Source organism: Macaca thibetana, chromosome 16 (genome assembly GCF_024542745.1).
Source record: "Macaca thibetana thibetana isolate TM-01 chromosome 16, ASM2454274v1, whole genome shotgun sequence".
In the NCBI taxonomy this organism is placed as follows: domain Eukaryota; kingdom Metazoa; phylum Chordata; class Mammalia; order Primates; family Cercopithecidae; genus Macaca; species Macaca thibetana.
This window is the reverse complement of record NC_065593.1, coordinates 18,041,608-18,058,488: the sequence shown is the minus strand read 5'-3', so window position 1 is coordinate 18,058,488 and position 16,881 is coordinate 18,041,608.

The window sequence follows — 16,881 nt, the reverse complement described above, 5'->3', positions numbered from 1 at the left end:
AGTTTGGCAAAAACTCATTTCATTTAAGGATTAAAACAAACTTGCATAGCATATAAACAAGGATTTTACCAGAAAAAAGAGGTAAAGAAACAAGAAAGACAAATGGATGATAAAATTCACTCCATCAAAGAATGTTGCCATTGAACATATGAAAATTGTTACCTACCAAAGACATGGAACCAACCCAAATGCCCATCAATGACAGACTGGATAAAGAAAATGTGGTACATGTACACCATGGAATACTATGCAACCATGAAAAAGAATGAGATCATGTCTTTTGCAGGGACATGGATGAAGCTGGAAGCCATTATCCTCAGCAAACTAATGCAGGAACAGGAAACCAAACACTGCATGTTCTCACTTATAAGTGGGAGCTGAACAATGAGAATACATGCACACAGGGAGGGAAACAACACACACTGGGGCCTGTCACAGGAGGAGGCCGGGGGGGAGAGAATTAGGGAAAAGAGCTAATGCATTCTGGGCTTAATACCTAGGTGATGGGTTGATAGGTGCAGCAAACCACCATGGCACATGTTTACCTATGTAACAAAGCTGCATGTCCTGCACACGTACCCTGGAACTTAAAAAAATAAAATAATAATAATAAAGAAAAATGTTACCAAACACTTCAGCCTCTCCAAAAAAAAAAAAAAAAAAAAAAAAAAAAAAAAAAAAAAAAAAAAAACTTAAGGAGGCATTTTCCGATGTAAAATAAGAAAACAGAGTAAAAATATAAGAGCTGAGGGAAGAGATTTCAAGAAAGATAAGAAATACGAGCTGGAAGAAGAAAGAAAAGATGTTAAAGAAATGTAAAATCACTACACCAAAAAAATATATATATTAGAACAATACAATGAAAAAAAATTAGACAGATGCAGGAACAGTATTTTAAAAGATGACAAGATTAAATTAGAAAAGAGAGAAAATGACAGATATGAGAAGAGACAAAGGAGATCCAATCTATGTACAATAGAATCACCAAAGGAGGAAATCAAAAAAGCGAAAAAGAACAATTATTTAAAACTCAATTTTAATTAAAAAATTACAGAAACACTTGAATTTACAATTCAAAAGTGCACACCTTGTCCCAGGAAACAGTCATACAGAATGCCAGCACTGTTACATACCACTGGAATATCACTGAATATCAATGATTAAAAAAATGAATAGCCTAGTCAAAAACAAACAAAATCCAGTCAATTCTAAAGGAAATAAATTAAGATGGTATATCATTTCTCCAAAGTAGCAGTCAAAGCTGGAATGTAATGAAAAACATGCCTGCAGCCTCTGGGGAAAGAAAATATGATCCAAAATTGTTAAAACTATCTAGACCATTATTCACATATAATATTCATATATAAAGTCAAGTTGACAATCTGAGAATTCAAGGAAAGTTACAAACATTAGCCATTGTTGAAAAAAGCAGACTTTAGAGTTTTGTTTTGTTTTTTAACAGAAGCTTTTTTAAGAAACAGACTTCAGTCAACAAAAAGAAAAATGGGAACTCTGCAGTCTATAAACTGATGGTTAATCTTAAATGTATTTAACTATAGGTCTAAGACTAAAACATTTGTGGAAATTATAAGTATGAAATAAAATGTAAATGTTTTTAAAATCTCAAAAAGTAAAATGTTTATAATTAGCAAGAAAGGAGACAGGAGGAAGTATGTGTTGACTTCCTCATCTTCTATAGCTGAATGTTAAAAGATATTATTTAAACCTGATAAATTACATAATAAATGTATAAGTACACAAACCAGTATAAAAGAAAGATTAATATAACATAATCAAATAAATTACATGGTATAGGAGAAAGAGAAAAGGGAAAAGAAACAGGAATACACTAATTTCATTGTGCTTATACCAGGGAATTAGTAGACACTGACTAGAAACAGAGGGTTAGAACTCTACACAAAGTTACAGTTATAAAAGTAACCCTAGAAAAAAATCTTCTAAAACATGAGAGGAAGCATGCATACAAAACAAAGACAAATGTAGCCCTTACAGTGAATGGGTATTTCAAAACAATAAAAGCAAACTGTATAGCCTAAAATAATAGAATAAAATTAATACCAAACACACTTATAATGATAAAGTCGAGTGGGCCAAGCTCATCTAGTAAAAGAAAATAATTTCAGGTTGGATCTAAAAAATTTAACTGTACGCTGATGCCAAAATATATAACCAAAACAAAGTTAATTAGAAAGGGTGAAAGGTAAAGGAATACCAGCCAGATGTAAACAAAAATAAAGCAGGGATCATAATCTTAATATAAAATATGTTTGAATTAAAAATGTCAGTAAATGAGGAAAAGAAGAGCATTTTATAAGGGGTGCAAGAAGATGTAATAGGTACGAAAACGAATGTCTCAAGTATATAGCATTGATACGTAAAGCAAAAAGCACAGGATGTTCAAAGAGAAATAGTCAGAAACAGGTTAACAGTGGATTTCAGTGACTTTCCAGTCCATATAAATTTAAGTTGGCAGAATAAAGTAAGGCGATAAAAAACCTCAATATTTTTCAAGGGGTAGAACCAATTGACATTGCACACCTTCCTTAAGTGCCAATGAAACATTCACTGCCCAGAAAGAGCATATGTAAAACCAGAAATTCAGCAAACTTCAAAAGAACAAATAATAGAAACAATAATATATGATCAGATCCCAACTGAAAGAAACATGATTTTAAAAATAAAATCCAGTCTGTCCTTGATGGACATTTGGGTTGGTTCCAAGTCTTTGCTATTGTGAATAGTGCCGCAATAAACATATGTGTGCATGTGTCTTTATAGCAGCATGATTTATAATCCTTTGGGTATACACCCCGTAATGGGATCACTGGGACAAATGGTATTTCTAGTTCTAGATCCTTGAGGAATCACCACACTGTCTTCCACAATGGTTGAACTAGTTTACAGTCCCACCAACAGTGTAAAAGTATTCCTATTTCTCCACATCCTCTCCAGCACCTGTTGTTTCCTGACTTTTTTTTTTTTTTTTTTTGAGATGGAGTCTCGCTCTGTCGCCCAGGCTGGAGTGCAGTGGCCAGATCTCAGCTCACTGCAAGCGCCGCCTCCCGGGTCTACGCCATTCTCCTGCCTCAGCCTCCCGAGTAGCTGGGACTACAGGTGCCCACCACCTCTCCCGGCTAGTTTTTTGTATTTTTTTAGTAGAGACAGGGTTTCACCGTGTTAGCCAGGCTGGTCTCGATCTCCTGACCTCGTGATCCGCCCGTCTCGGCCTCCCAAAGTGTTGGGATTACAGGTTTGAGCCACGGCACGTGGCCTGTTTCCTGACTTTTTAATGATCGCCATTCTAACTGGTGTGAGATGGTATCTTATTGTGGTTTTGATTTGCATTTCTCTGATGGCTAGTGATGATGAGCTTTTTTTCATGTGTCTGTTGGCTGCACAAAAGTCTTCTTTTGATAAGTGTCTGTTCATATCCTTTGCCCACTTTTTGGTGGGGTTGTTTTTTTCTTGTAATGTTTGGTTAAGAAAATGCAGCACATATACACCATGGAATACTATGCAGCCATAAAAAAGGATGAGTTCGTGTCCTTTGTAGGGACATGGATGCAGCTGGAAACCATCATTCTCAGCAAACTATCGCAAGAACAGAAAACCAAACATCACATGTTCTCACTCATAGGTGGGAACTGAACAATGAGAACACTTGGACACAGGAAGGGGAACATCACACACTGGGGCCTGTTGTGGGTGGGGGGAGGGGGGAGGGATAGCATTAGGAGATTTACCTAATGGAAATGATGAGTTAATGGGTGCAGCACACCAACATGGCACATGTATACATATGGAACAAACCTGCACGTTGTGTACATGTACCCTACAACATAAAGTATAATAAATTAAAAAATAAATAAATAAAATAAAATCCAATATTTAAAGATATCCTTAAGAAACAGTTGGACCAAACAGAGAATGAAAACAAAAACTAAAGAATATCTGAAGGAGAAGAAAAAGGAGATAATTTCAGCACATTTTAAAAACTGGATTAAATCAGTGTTCAGAAAAGAATTCACAGCCTTAAATGAGTATACCAACAACAAAAAAAGAATTAAAGGATCCAATTGAGACATTAGTAAAGGAACCATAAGAAAAGCAATAATAAAAGCAAAATTTGAGTAGAAATACAGAGCTAATAAACAAGTTCAAGAAATCTTTTATGGGTAGGAAAAGGGGTATATAAACTTGTTAAATTTGTATTAATTCAATCAATAAAAAGAAAGAAAATACAACTGTATAAAACAATAATTTATAAAGGAAAATCACAGTTACATTAAAAGATTAAAAACTACTTACAAAGTCAATTTACCCCAATATATATTTTTTGAAAAATTGGACATAATTGGTAAAATATGATTAAAAAGTCACGTGAAAACTTGCTCAAGCTGAAAAAACTGAAACAAGCTAATTACTATGGGAAAAAGCTACAGAGAAAGTTGTTCAAAAAGGGACTCCATTCCATTACACGACCACCAACATTCCCCCATCCCCACCAAAAAGTGGAAAAATTGTGTTAAAATTTCAAGGAATCAATTTTTCCAATGTTACTTGACTGTACTGGGATACTGAAGAAGGAAAGCTTTTCAAATTACGTTTATAGAAGGGGCATAACATCTATTCCCCAAATCAACAAAAACAGTACCCCTAAAAAAGGAATAAAAAGGCCGGGTGCAGTGGCTCACGCCTGTAATCCCAGCACTCAGGGAGGCTGAGGCAGGCAGATAATGAGGTCAGGAGTTCGAGACCAGCCTGGCCAACATAGTGAAACCCCATCTCTACTAAAACTACAAAAATTAGCCGAGCATGGTTGCGGGCGCCTGTGTTCCCAGTTACTTGGGAGGCTAAGGCAGGAGAATCGCTTGAACTCGGGAGGCAGAGGTTGCAGCGAGCCGAGATCATGCCACTACACTCTAGCCCAGAGACAGTGCGAGGCTCCGGCTCAAAAACAAAAAAAAAGGAATAACAAGAGAAAATAAAGAATATTGGTCAATCTTATTTATTAATATTAATGCAAAATACTGAATGAAATATTAGGGCACAGTAGCTGGAAATTACGAGACAAAAATCATTCACCATCACCAGCTGGGTTTATTCCAGGAATGCAAAGATATCTTAAAATTATTTAAAATGTTAGTACATTTAATTACATTAATAGATGAAAAGAAAAAACATTATTCTCTCTGTAGATTTAAAAAGGTGTTGGATAAAACATTTATCCATTATTTATGTTTTAACTTATTTAAAAATAGAAATAAATGGAGATGTACTTAACATGAATCATAGAGCTATAGAGCAACTTCAACTTCAAAGGCACTATAACAACTTTTGGAAAACATAAGAAGTATTCCTGTTAGTGACAAGAGAAAGAAAATCTAATTACTTCTGTTATTTAATATATTTCAGGAAATACTGGCCAAGGCAATTATACAATAAAAGGAAATCTGGGATATAAAAATTGGAAAGGAAGATGCAAATTATAATTATTTTCAAATAATATGATTGTATACTTGGAAAACCAAGAATCAGATGAGAAAAACTATTACAATCAGTAAAACAGCTCAGCAAGGCTGCTGGATTAAAAATTAATGTACAGATGTCAATAGCTTATGTACATAAAAACAAGAATGCTTTAAAAAATCAGAAGATAAAATGGAATAAAAAATGCTTACAATAATAACAGAGATAAACTTCCCAGGGAATAAAAAATGCTTACAATAATAACAGAAATAAATTTCCCAGAGATTAAGCTTAACAAAGAATGTGAAACAACTTCATAAAGAAAACTTTAATATACGCCAAAAAATACAAAATAAGAGTTGAGTAGGTGGAAAAAAACATGTCATACTCTTAGACTGGAAGATTCTGTAACAGTAGGATGTCATTTATCCCTAAAGAATCAACAAATTATAGCAATTTCCAATAAAAAATGCCAATAGAATATTTTAAAAATAAATATTTTGCTGGTTCGAAAGTCTGTATAGAAAAACAAGCAAGAGTTGTGGGAAAATTAGTGAAGAGGGACTATGTCTTCCAGCATTTTTTTTTTTTTTTTTTTTTTTTTTGAGACAGAGTCTTACTCTGTCACCCAGGCTGGGATGCAGCGGTGCCATCTCAACTCATTGCAGCCTCCACCTCCCGAGTTCAACTGATTCTCCTGTCTCAGCCTCCCGAGTAGCTGGGATTACAGGCATGCACCACCACACCTGGCTAATTTTGTATTTTAGTAGAGACGGGGTTTCACCATGTTGGTCAGGCTGGTCTCGAACTCCTGACCTCGGTGATCCACCTGCCTCAGCCTCCCAAAGTGCTGGGATGACAGGCATGAGCCACTGTGCCCGGCCCCAACTTTTAAAACATATTATAAAGCCCCAGCAATGTGAACACTTTGATACTGGCTCAAGACCAGCAAGCCAGAACAATGGAATGAATGAAAAGTCCAGGAACAGGCCTAAAATAATACAGGAGCCTAGTACATCATATAAGTAGCGCCTTACATGAATGGGAGATGTATTATTCAATAAATGCTATTGGGGTAATATCGCTATCTGGAAAAGGTAAGTTGTACTCATGCCTCATATATTCTGCAAAAATAAATTCTAAATAGATCAAAGATTTAAATGTAAAAATTAAAGCATAAAGTTATTAGAAAAGAAATGAAGAATTTTAATAACGCAAGAATGACTAAGAATATAGCAAATACACATAAAACATCAAAATTGATTAATCTAATTTAAAATTCCGGCAGTTAATCTAAGCTGGAACTATATTTCCCAAATCCCATTCCCTATGAAGTTCAGGTTAGGCTTGGCCACCGAGGGAATGTGCGTGATAACTGTAAGGAATAAGGGAAGCTGTTATGCTCTCTGCAGGGTTCCAGTCTATCCCTGCTTTTTCTTGCTGTTTAGAGCTCCCCCTCCTGACTGCCATGCTGCTCAACAACAGCAACCGGATGCTTTGCTGTAAACTCACAGAAATGGTAGCCACAAAGAGCCAATAACTAACCTTCAGCTTTCCACATCCGCCGCCTTCGCCATTGCACCAGCTGGACTTACCTGCCTTCCTGGGAGCTCCACCTCCTGCACCCGCACCAGAGCTGGTTAGTGATTTTTCTCCGCTGCTTTTCAGATTGTTATTTTCCCAACTCCTTTTGCTTCAAAAGTAGTTTAAAGTTTAATTCCTACAGTAAATTTCAAAATGTTGTGTTGCTTTTTCTTGGAATTCCAGTTAATATACGTAATTGATATAAGCATAATCAAAAGACAACAAACTCGGAAAAAAATAGTTGCAACTGACACCAGAGACAATGGACCCATATTCCTAATATGTAAACAGCTACCTGTCATATATATAAAGACCAACAACTCAATAGAAAAGTGGTAGAATGATTCAACATTTCACAGATAAAATATACAAATATCTCTTAAAACAAGAAAAGAAGATCAAATTCACTAGAGGAATGCAAATCAAACTATAATACAATACCATTTTCTCCTATCAGATTGAAAAAGACCAAATGCTTTCTGATAAGTAAGGTTTAACTCTGCAGGCTGGCCTTCCGCAAGGTGCTATAGAAATTGTCTGTACCAGAAGTCTTAAGTGACTGATCCTGATCCAGTGTTAAAGTACGGCTTAGGCCATAGGTTCTGCCATGTTGCAGAGCTGCAGCTCCAGGCTTAGATGCAGCCCCCTGATTATGCCGGGTAGGGGCTGGTGTTAAAGATATTTCCCCAATCATGCAGCCCAAAGACAGTGGGGTGATGTCCCAGAATGTGATGGGCATGGAGGACCTGCATTCTTGATACCACTCCTGTTCCCCATAAGTTTTCTCTCAATAAATGCTGTCCCAACATGTTTGGCGAACATATCATCCAACCATTCTCTCTTATTTGACGAGATGTGGGAAAACATGCCCCCTCAGAGGTCATCAGTGGAATATAAGTTGCTATAACTTTATCATATATTTGGCAATATATGATAAATTACAAATGTGTTTTTCCTTTTACCTGGTAATTCCACTTGTAGGGATTTATTCAATAGATAAATGATCACATATAAGAAATTACATATTATGAGGTTGTAGCAGGATGAGCCGCAGACAAAACTCCTCAGACACCGAGTTTAAGGGGTTTATTCAGCCGGGGGCATCGGCAAGACTCCTGTCTCAAGAGCCGAGCTCCCCGAGTGAGCAATTCCTGTCCCTTTAAGGGCTCACAACTCTAAGGGGGTGCACGTGAGAGGGTCGTGATCAATTGAGCAAGCAGGGGGTACGTGACTGGGGGCTGCATGCACTAATTAGAAGGGAACAGAACAGGATGGGGATTTTCACAGTGCATTTCTATACAATGTCTGTAATCTACAGATAACAGAACCGATTAGGTCAGGGGTCGATCTTTAACTACCAGGCCCAGGGTGCGGCGCCGGGCTGTCTGCCTGTGGATTTCATTTCTGCCTTTTAGTTTTTACTTTTTCTTTCTTTGGAGGCAGAAATTGGGCATAAGACAATATGAGGGGTGGTCTCCTCCCTTAAGGTTATTTGTTGCAGAATTGTTTGTAATAACAAATAATTATAAATAACCTAACTATTCATCAATCAGAAGTCTGGTTAAATTATTTACGGTACATCCTTAAAAAGGAATACAATGCAGCTATAGAAAAAAAGAAAGGTAGCTTTGTCTATGCTGATTTGAAAGACCTCAAAGCTACATTATTAAAAGTAAAATACAACCTACAGAATGAATATAGCATGCTTTGATTTGCATTAGAAAGGAGTGAAAGACAAGCACACACATATATGTATATACGTGATCCAGCAATCTAATCTCTGGGTATATATCCAAGGGATTGAAGTCAGTAAGCTGAACAGACACTGCACTTCCATGTCCATTGCAGCATTATTCATAAAAATTAAGATACAGAAGCAACCGAGGTTTCCATCGTCAGATGAATGGATAAAGAAAATGTGACATATAGATATACAATGGAATACTATTCAGCCTTAAAAAAGCAGGAAATTCTGTCATTTGGACAGCACAGATAAACCTGGAGGACATTATAGTAAGTGAAATAAGTCAGGCACAGAAAGACAAATATCACATGACCTCATGTATATGTGGAATGTAAAAAAGTCAAACTCATAGAAATAGAGAGTAGAATAGTGGTGATCAGAGGCCAGAGAAGGAGGATAGATGGGGAAAATGGAGATGTCAAATGGTACAAAGTTTCAGACAGGAGGAGTAAGCTTTAGTGATCAAGTGTACAGAATGGTGACTGTAATAAATATTAATGCATTATATATTTCAAAATTGCCAAAATAATATATTTTAAATGTTTTCCCACAAAAAAAGTAGGTGATAATAATGGATTTGTTAGCTTGATTTGATCATGCCACAGTATAAACATATATAAAAAATCACATTGTACTCCATAAATAAAATTATTTGTCAATTAAAAATAAAATGAAATGAATAATTATACTAGTAACAATCTCTAGCTCATAAAGCTGTTGAGAAAAGCTTTGTTTAAACTTTAATGACTAGAATGTTCTCATGCTATATAAAATTTCCTATAGCTTGAGAAAGATATAAAAATCCCAATACTTTTTATGAAGTCAACATATATCTGATGCTAAAATCTAAAAATTTTAGGAAGAAAAAATATCACTAGAGAACAACACTAGTTATGACTATGAAAACAAAATGCTCATATAACTACAGAAAATGTTAACAGTTAGAATATTTAAAAAAAACCTCACCATTATTAACTTATAGCTCTTGTAAGAAATTAGGGATAATTTAATACATCACTGTATTTATATAATACATCAAATCAATTAAAACATACATTTTATAGGTCACAATCCATTCTTTTAAAAAAAACCTCACAGCTATAGTTATCTAGGAATAGAAGGATACTATATATCCTTCCAAATGGAGAATAACAGATTATCTTATGGAAGTCAGGTACAAGAGGGGATTCTCACCAATATGTCTGTTTTTTATACCTGTCCTAGAATCACTAGTAAAATTAATGTCAAGGAATAGAAAAATAAAGTTTGTATGTAGGAAAAAGGGCTATTCATCTGTAAGAAAAGAGCTATTAAAATAAAAGTGGCAAGATGAAAAGCAAATATACAAATATTTCTTTATATATCAGTACATAATGATGAAAACACGATAAAAAGTACTTCAAAAACACTTTTTTTTTTTTGAGATGGAGTCTCTCTCTGTTGGTAAGCTAGAGTGCAGTGGCGCAATCTCGGCTCACTGCAACCTCCGCCTCCTGGGTTTAAGCCATTCTCCTGCCTCAGCCTCCGGAGTAGCTGGGACTACAGGCGCCCGCCACCACACCCAGCTAATTTTTGTATTTTTAGTGGAGATGGAGTTTCACCATGTTCGCTAGGATGCTCTTGATCTCTTGACCTCGTGATCCACCCACCTCAGCCTCCCAAAGTGCTGGGATTACAGGCAAGAGCCACCGCGCCCAGCCCAAAAACACATTTTTAAGGTGAAATTCTTATGATATAAGGTTATATGATTAAAGCAGGATGCAGAATTATACAATATAATTTTATATTAACAAATGCACGCACATGCACACACACACACACGCACACAAGACTAGAAGGAAATGCCAAGCATTTATTAGTAGTTTGATTAGTAATACAGGTGGTTTTTATTTTCCCCCTTCTACTCTTCTCTACTTTCCAAACTGTCTATAATTAATACTGAGGTATTCATCTCATAAGACGTACAGAAAGAACATGAGTCACATAAAGCACATGTTACAGGCAGGATTTTAACCCAGGGAGTCAGCCTCCAGAGCCTCTGCCCTTAACCACCACGCATAGTACCACCCTAGGTAACCCAAGGCATCTCAAGAATGATAAAGTCATGCCCTTCTCCTTCAATTCCCTCTGAATCTATTTGTGGCCACTCCCAAGACTCAAAAACCCACTCCCACAGTCTCTACAGCTGTGCCCCTGTAGATCCCAAAGTCTTGCCTGGCAGCCTGCAGTAGCTCAGGTCCAAGCCAGTGCCTTGGGTGGGCCATGGCCACAGTCCCCAGCTGCCCTGATTTCCCTTTTTTTAAACTCATGATTGCAAACGCTGTGATTTCCTACATCTCCACCTTTGCTTATGCTGTTTTCTCTATACAGTGTCCTTCCAGTGTCACGTGGTTAAAGCCTTTAAGACTCCAGTCTAATGCGACCTTCCCCAGAAATACTTCCCTGATCTATGCCTGTATTAAAGTGATATTTATGTCATCGGCTTTCCCAATGCACTTTAATTATATTCTACATGGCACTTACCACTGTACTTCCTAGCACAATCACGTAGCTATGTAGCCTGGTTCCCCCAGTCCAATTTAAGGACAAGATTCATGTCTGATTCATCTTTAGGAACCATATGCATAAATTAATTTTATGTATGCACTGTTTCATAAATAAACGCATGATTGCTCTAGTTAACAAATAGGATTTCTGACAAATAGGATTTCTGATGCCATTACTATTGGCATCGTTGTGGCCAACAGCAATGAGGAAAGGATTTCTGGACAAGTTGGAATTTGCGCTAGACTTTGAAGGACTGATAAAATTCAGAAGATGTTAAAAAGTCGAGGGAAAGGCACAAGGTTACTGCTGTAGGAATGATTCCTCTTTTTGTCTAGATGGGGTGTGCAGTTCTTGCAGCAATCCACACACTGACATACATCTTTTTATATAAACTTCACAAATTTTTTTACAATCAGAAGAAATATTCCTTACAAACAAGTAAGTCATGGCCAGAATGGTATGCTCCCCTAGTAGCTACTGTCTAGACCTCAACCAGCAAGGGATAAAGCTTAGGTAAGATCTCCCAAATCCAGGGTTGTCCACCATACTATCCGTACAGGATGTCTGTGGCTGATGGGATCACAACAGTGATCACTGATTAGGAGGCCCTTCTAGATTACCGCTCTCAGGCCCGTGTGAGTCCCAGACTTCCTTCACTATGCTGTGACCCTCCTGCTCCGAAGCTCCAATGTGTTCTTCACGCACCAGGGCTGATCTTGAGGGTCTGATCAGGCTGTCCTGTAAGGGTTGGGTTCTGGGTGAAGAAGTTGGACACTGAGTCTCCTTCTACTCATGCCTAATAGAATCTGAAAGCAGCCTGTAGTTCCAGCTACTTGGGAGGCTGAGGCAGGAGAATCTCTTGAACCCGGGAGGCACAGGTTGCAGTGAGCTAAGATTGCACCACTGCACTCCAGCCTGGGAGAGACAGCAAGACTGTCTCAAAAAAACACAAACAAAACAAAACAAAAAGGAGCCTCAACTCCTGGGTTACAGTCTTAGCTCTTCCACTCACTTGACATGTCATCCAGAGCAAGTCTCTTATTTCAGCTTTTGAGACTTTGATGACCACATCTGTAAAACCAGGAGGTTTGGCCCACTGAGTAAGAGCTAAAGTCTCTTCCCTGTTACCAGGGATCAGAGGGAGGGTTATGACAGAACTCACCTTGTTACAGCACAGAGGCCAGCCAGGTTTTCTGGAAAGAGATGTGGAGGGGAAAAGAGGCCATATAAACTCAGTCAGTGCCTCCAAAAGCAATTAAGGGGCCATATATAAAGGAAATGAGATAGAGAGAGGCTGAGACCATCTCTGTCATGGTGATCTTCCACTACAGTATTATACTTCGGGGATCCCAAAATGAGTCCCAAGAAAGGAGAGGAGAATGTGGGGAGAGCCAAGGATGGGAAAATAATACACGCCTAATAAGCCCTGCAGGGATGAAGCGGTGGGGCTTCATACCTCCGTGGTGATTTAGAATTTCTCCAATGTTGTCATCTCCATTCCCCATATTAATCTACGGGGATCGCTAGGGGAGATATTATAACAACTCCATTTAACAGACAGGGACATAGAGGAGCTGCCCACTTTCCCAGAGTTACCAGGGAACTAGAGGTGGGGCTAGGACTGAATATGGGTCTCCACATTGAGGGTTTTTTCTCTCCCAGATGCCAGGATTGCTTTGGCTATTCATGCTTTTTTTTGTTTCTGTACGAATTTTAGAATTTTTTTCTAATTCTGTAAAGAATGGCATGGATAATTTGATAGAATAGGGTTGAATCTGTAAATTGCTTTGGGTAGCATGGCCTTCTTCTTTCGAGACATGGTCTCACTCTGTCACCCAGGCTGGAATGCAGTGGTGCTATCATGGCTTACCACAGCCTCAATCTCTTGGGATCAAGTGATCCCCAAACAGGACCTGGGTGCAGAGACAGGCCAACTCCTAAACCTGAAGAGGAGGATGAAACTTGCCTTGGATCTGGACAACATAGGGAGACCCCATCTCTACAAAAAATACAAAAATTAGCCAGACATAGTGGCAAGAGCCTGTAGTCCCAGCTACTTGGGAGGCTGAGGCAGGACAATGGTGTGAACCCGGGAGGCGGAGCTTGCAGTGAGCCAAGATCGCACCACTGAACTCAAGCCTGGGTGACAGAGCGAGACTCCGTCTCAAAAAAGAGACATAAAAAACCCTCCAAAAAATCAATGAATCCAGGAGCTGGTTTTTTGAAAGATCAACAAAATTGATACACTGCTAACAAGACTAATAAAGAAAAAAAGAGAGAAGAATCAAATAGATGTAATAAAAAATGATAAAGGGGATATCACCACCGACGCCACAGAAATACAAACTACCATCAGAGAATACTATAAACATCTCTAAGCAAATAAAATAGAAAACCTAGAAGAAATGGATAATTTCCTGGACACTTACACTCTCCCAAGACTACACCAGGAAGAAGTTGAATCCCTGAATAGACCAATAGCAGGCTCTGAAATTGAGGCAATAATTAATAGCCTATCAACCAAAAAAAGTCCAGGACCACATGGATTCACAGCCGAATTCTACCAGAGGTACAAGGAGGAGTTGGTACCATTCCTTCTGAAACTATTCCAATCAATAGAAAAAGAGGGAATCCTCCCTAACTCATTTTATGAGGCCAACATCATCCTGATACCAAAGCCTGGCAGAGATACAACAAAAACAGAGAATTTTAGACCAATATCCCTGATGAACATCGATGCAAAAATCCTCAATAAAATACTGGCAAACCGAATCCAGCAGCACATCAAAAAGCTTATCCACCATGATCAAGTGGGCTTCATCCCTGGGATGCAAGGCTGGTTCAACATATGCAAATTAATAAATGTAATCCAGCATATAAGCAGAACCAAAGACAAAAATCACATGATTATCTCAATAGATGCAGAAAAGGCCTTTGACAAAATTCAACAGCCCTTCATGCTAAAAACTCTCAATAAATTCGGTATTGATGGATTATCTCAAAATAATAAGAACTATTTATGACAAACCCACAGCCAATATCATACTGAATGGGCAAAAACTGGAAGCATTCCCTTTGAAAACTGGCACAAGACAGGGATGCCCTCTCTCACCACTCCTATTCAACATAGTGTTGGAAGTTCTGGCTAGGGCAATCAGACAAGAGAAAGAAATAAAGGGTATTCAGCTAGGAAAAGAAGAAGTCAAACTGTCCCTGTTTGCGGATGACATGATTGTATATTTAGAAAACCCCATTGTCTCAGCCCAAAATCCCCTTAAGCTGATAAGCAACTTCAGCAAAGTCTCAGGATACAAAATCAATGTGCAAAAATTAGAAGCATTCTTATATACCAGTAACAGACAAACAGAGAGCCAAATCAGGAATGAACTCCCATTCACAGTAGCTTCAAAGAGAATAAAATGCCTAGGAATCCAACTTACAAGGGATGTAAAGGACCTCTTCAAGGAGAACTACAAACCACTGCTCAACGAAATAAAAGAAGACACAAACAAATGGAAGAACATACCATGCTCATGGATAGGAAGAATCAATATTGTAAAAATGGCCATACTGCCCAAGGTAATTTCTAGATTCAATGCCATCCCCATTAAGCTACCAATGACTTTCTTCACAGAATTGGAAAAAAACTGCTTTAAAGTTCATATGGAACCAAAAAGGAGCCCGCATTGCCAAGACAATCCTAAGCCAAAAGAACAAAGCTGGAGGCATCACGCTACCTGACTTCAAACTCTACTACAAGGCTACAGTAACCAAAACAGCATGGTACTGGTACCAAAACAGAGATATAGACCAATGGAACAGAACAGAGCCCTCAGAAATAATACCACACATCTACAGCCATCTGATCTTTGACAAACCTGACAAAAACAAGAAATGGGGAAAGGATTCCCTATTTAATAAATGGTGCTGGGAAAATTGGCTAGCCATACATAGAAAGCTGAAACTGGATCCTTTCCTTACTCCTTATACGAAAATTAATTCAAGATGGATTAGAGACTTAAATGTTAGGCCTAAAACCATAAAAACCCTAGAAGAAAACCTAGGTAATACCATTCAGGACATAGGCATGGGCAAGGACTTCACGTGTAAAACACCAAAAGCAACGGCAACAAAAGCCAAAATTGACAAATGGGATCTAATTAAACTAAAGAGCTTCTGCATAGCAAAAGACAAATTTTTTAAAGAGAAATTTTCTTCTGACGAAATAAAGACAACCACTGAATTTGACATAACAGGGAAAAGCTTTCCTGACTTTGTGCATGAACTGCAATACCATTTCTCCTCAAAGCAAAAAAAATTTTAAAAAGGCCGGACGCAGTGGCTCACGCCTGTAATCCCAGCACTTTGGGAGGCCAAGGAGGGTGGATCATGAGGTCAGGAGATCGAGACCATCCTGGTTAACATGGTGAAACCCCGTCTCTACTAAAAAATACAAAAAATTAGCCAGGCATGGTGGCGGGCGCCTGTAGTGCCAGCTACTCGGGAGGCTGAGGCAGGAGAATGGCATGAACCCGGGAGGTGGAGCTTGCAGTGAGCCGAGATCGCGCCACTGCACTCCAGCCTGGGTGGCAGAGCGAGACTCTGTCTCAAAAAAAAAAAAGAAAAAAACCCCGAAACTAAAACCAAAGAAGTAACTCCTTCTTGCAAAAAATTAGAAATAGAGCATTTAATTAGCAAAATCTGAGCATAACACTACAGGTTGGGAAATCCTATAATATCTAAAGACTTGGGAGAGCATTACAGAGAGGAGTGCAATAATAAATGAGTGATCACAAGTTGTGTCAAAGTGTTTGTCTTTCCTTTATTCATCTCCTAAAGTGAAGAGTTTTTAACTCTGCTATGCAAATATAAGTAATTCATGTTCTATGTAAATAATTTAAGTAAAAAGCATATATTTGTTTAAAAAGAAGAATGAAGGTATTGACAAGAGAAGTTGTATACCACATATTCCTAAATGTAGAAACTGATGGTGATGTAAACATGCGTGTGGGCTGAAAATCCTGGGGGAAAACCCGTAAGCGGCACATGGTGATTCCCTCTGTGGAGGGGAATGGGCAGGGCAGTGGAAAATGGGGAATGACTTCTGGTTTTTACTCCATTTACTCTGGTATTATTCAAAGTTTTTCACTGAGTTCTGTAATCTTAAAAAACATATTTTTAAAATTTCCACTTTTACTTTAGATACAGGAGATGAATGTGCAGATTTGTTACTTGGTAATACTGCACAATGCTGAGGTCTAGAGTCCAGATTCCATCACCTTGCTCATGAGCATAGTACCCAATAGGCAGTTTTTTAATCCACACCTCCTCCCTCCTCTCTTTAGTAGTTCACAGCGTCTCTTGTTCCCATATTTATGTCCATGTGTACTCAGTGCTTAGCTGTCACAATTAGAACATGTGGTACTTTATTTTCTGTTTCTGCATTAATTTGCTGAGGATAATGACCTCCAGCTGCATCCATGTTGTGGCAAAGGACATTATTTCATTCCTTTTTA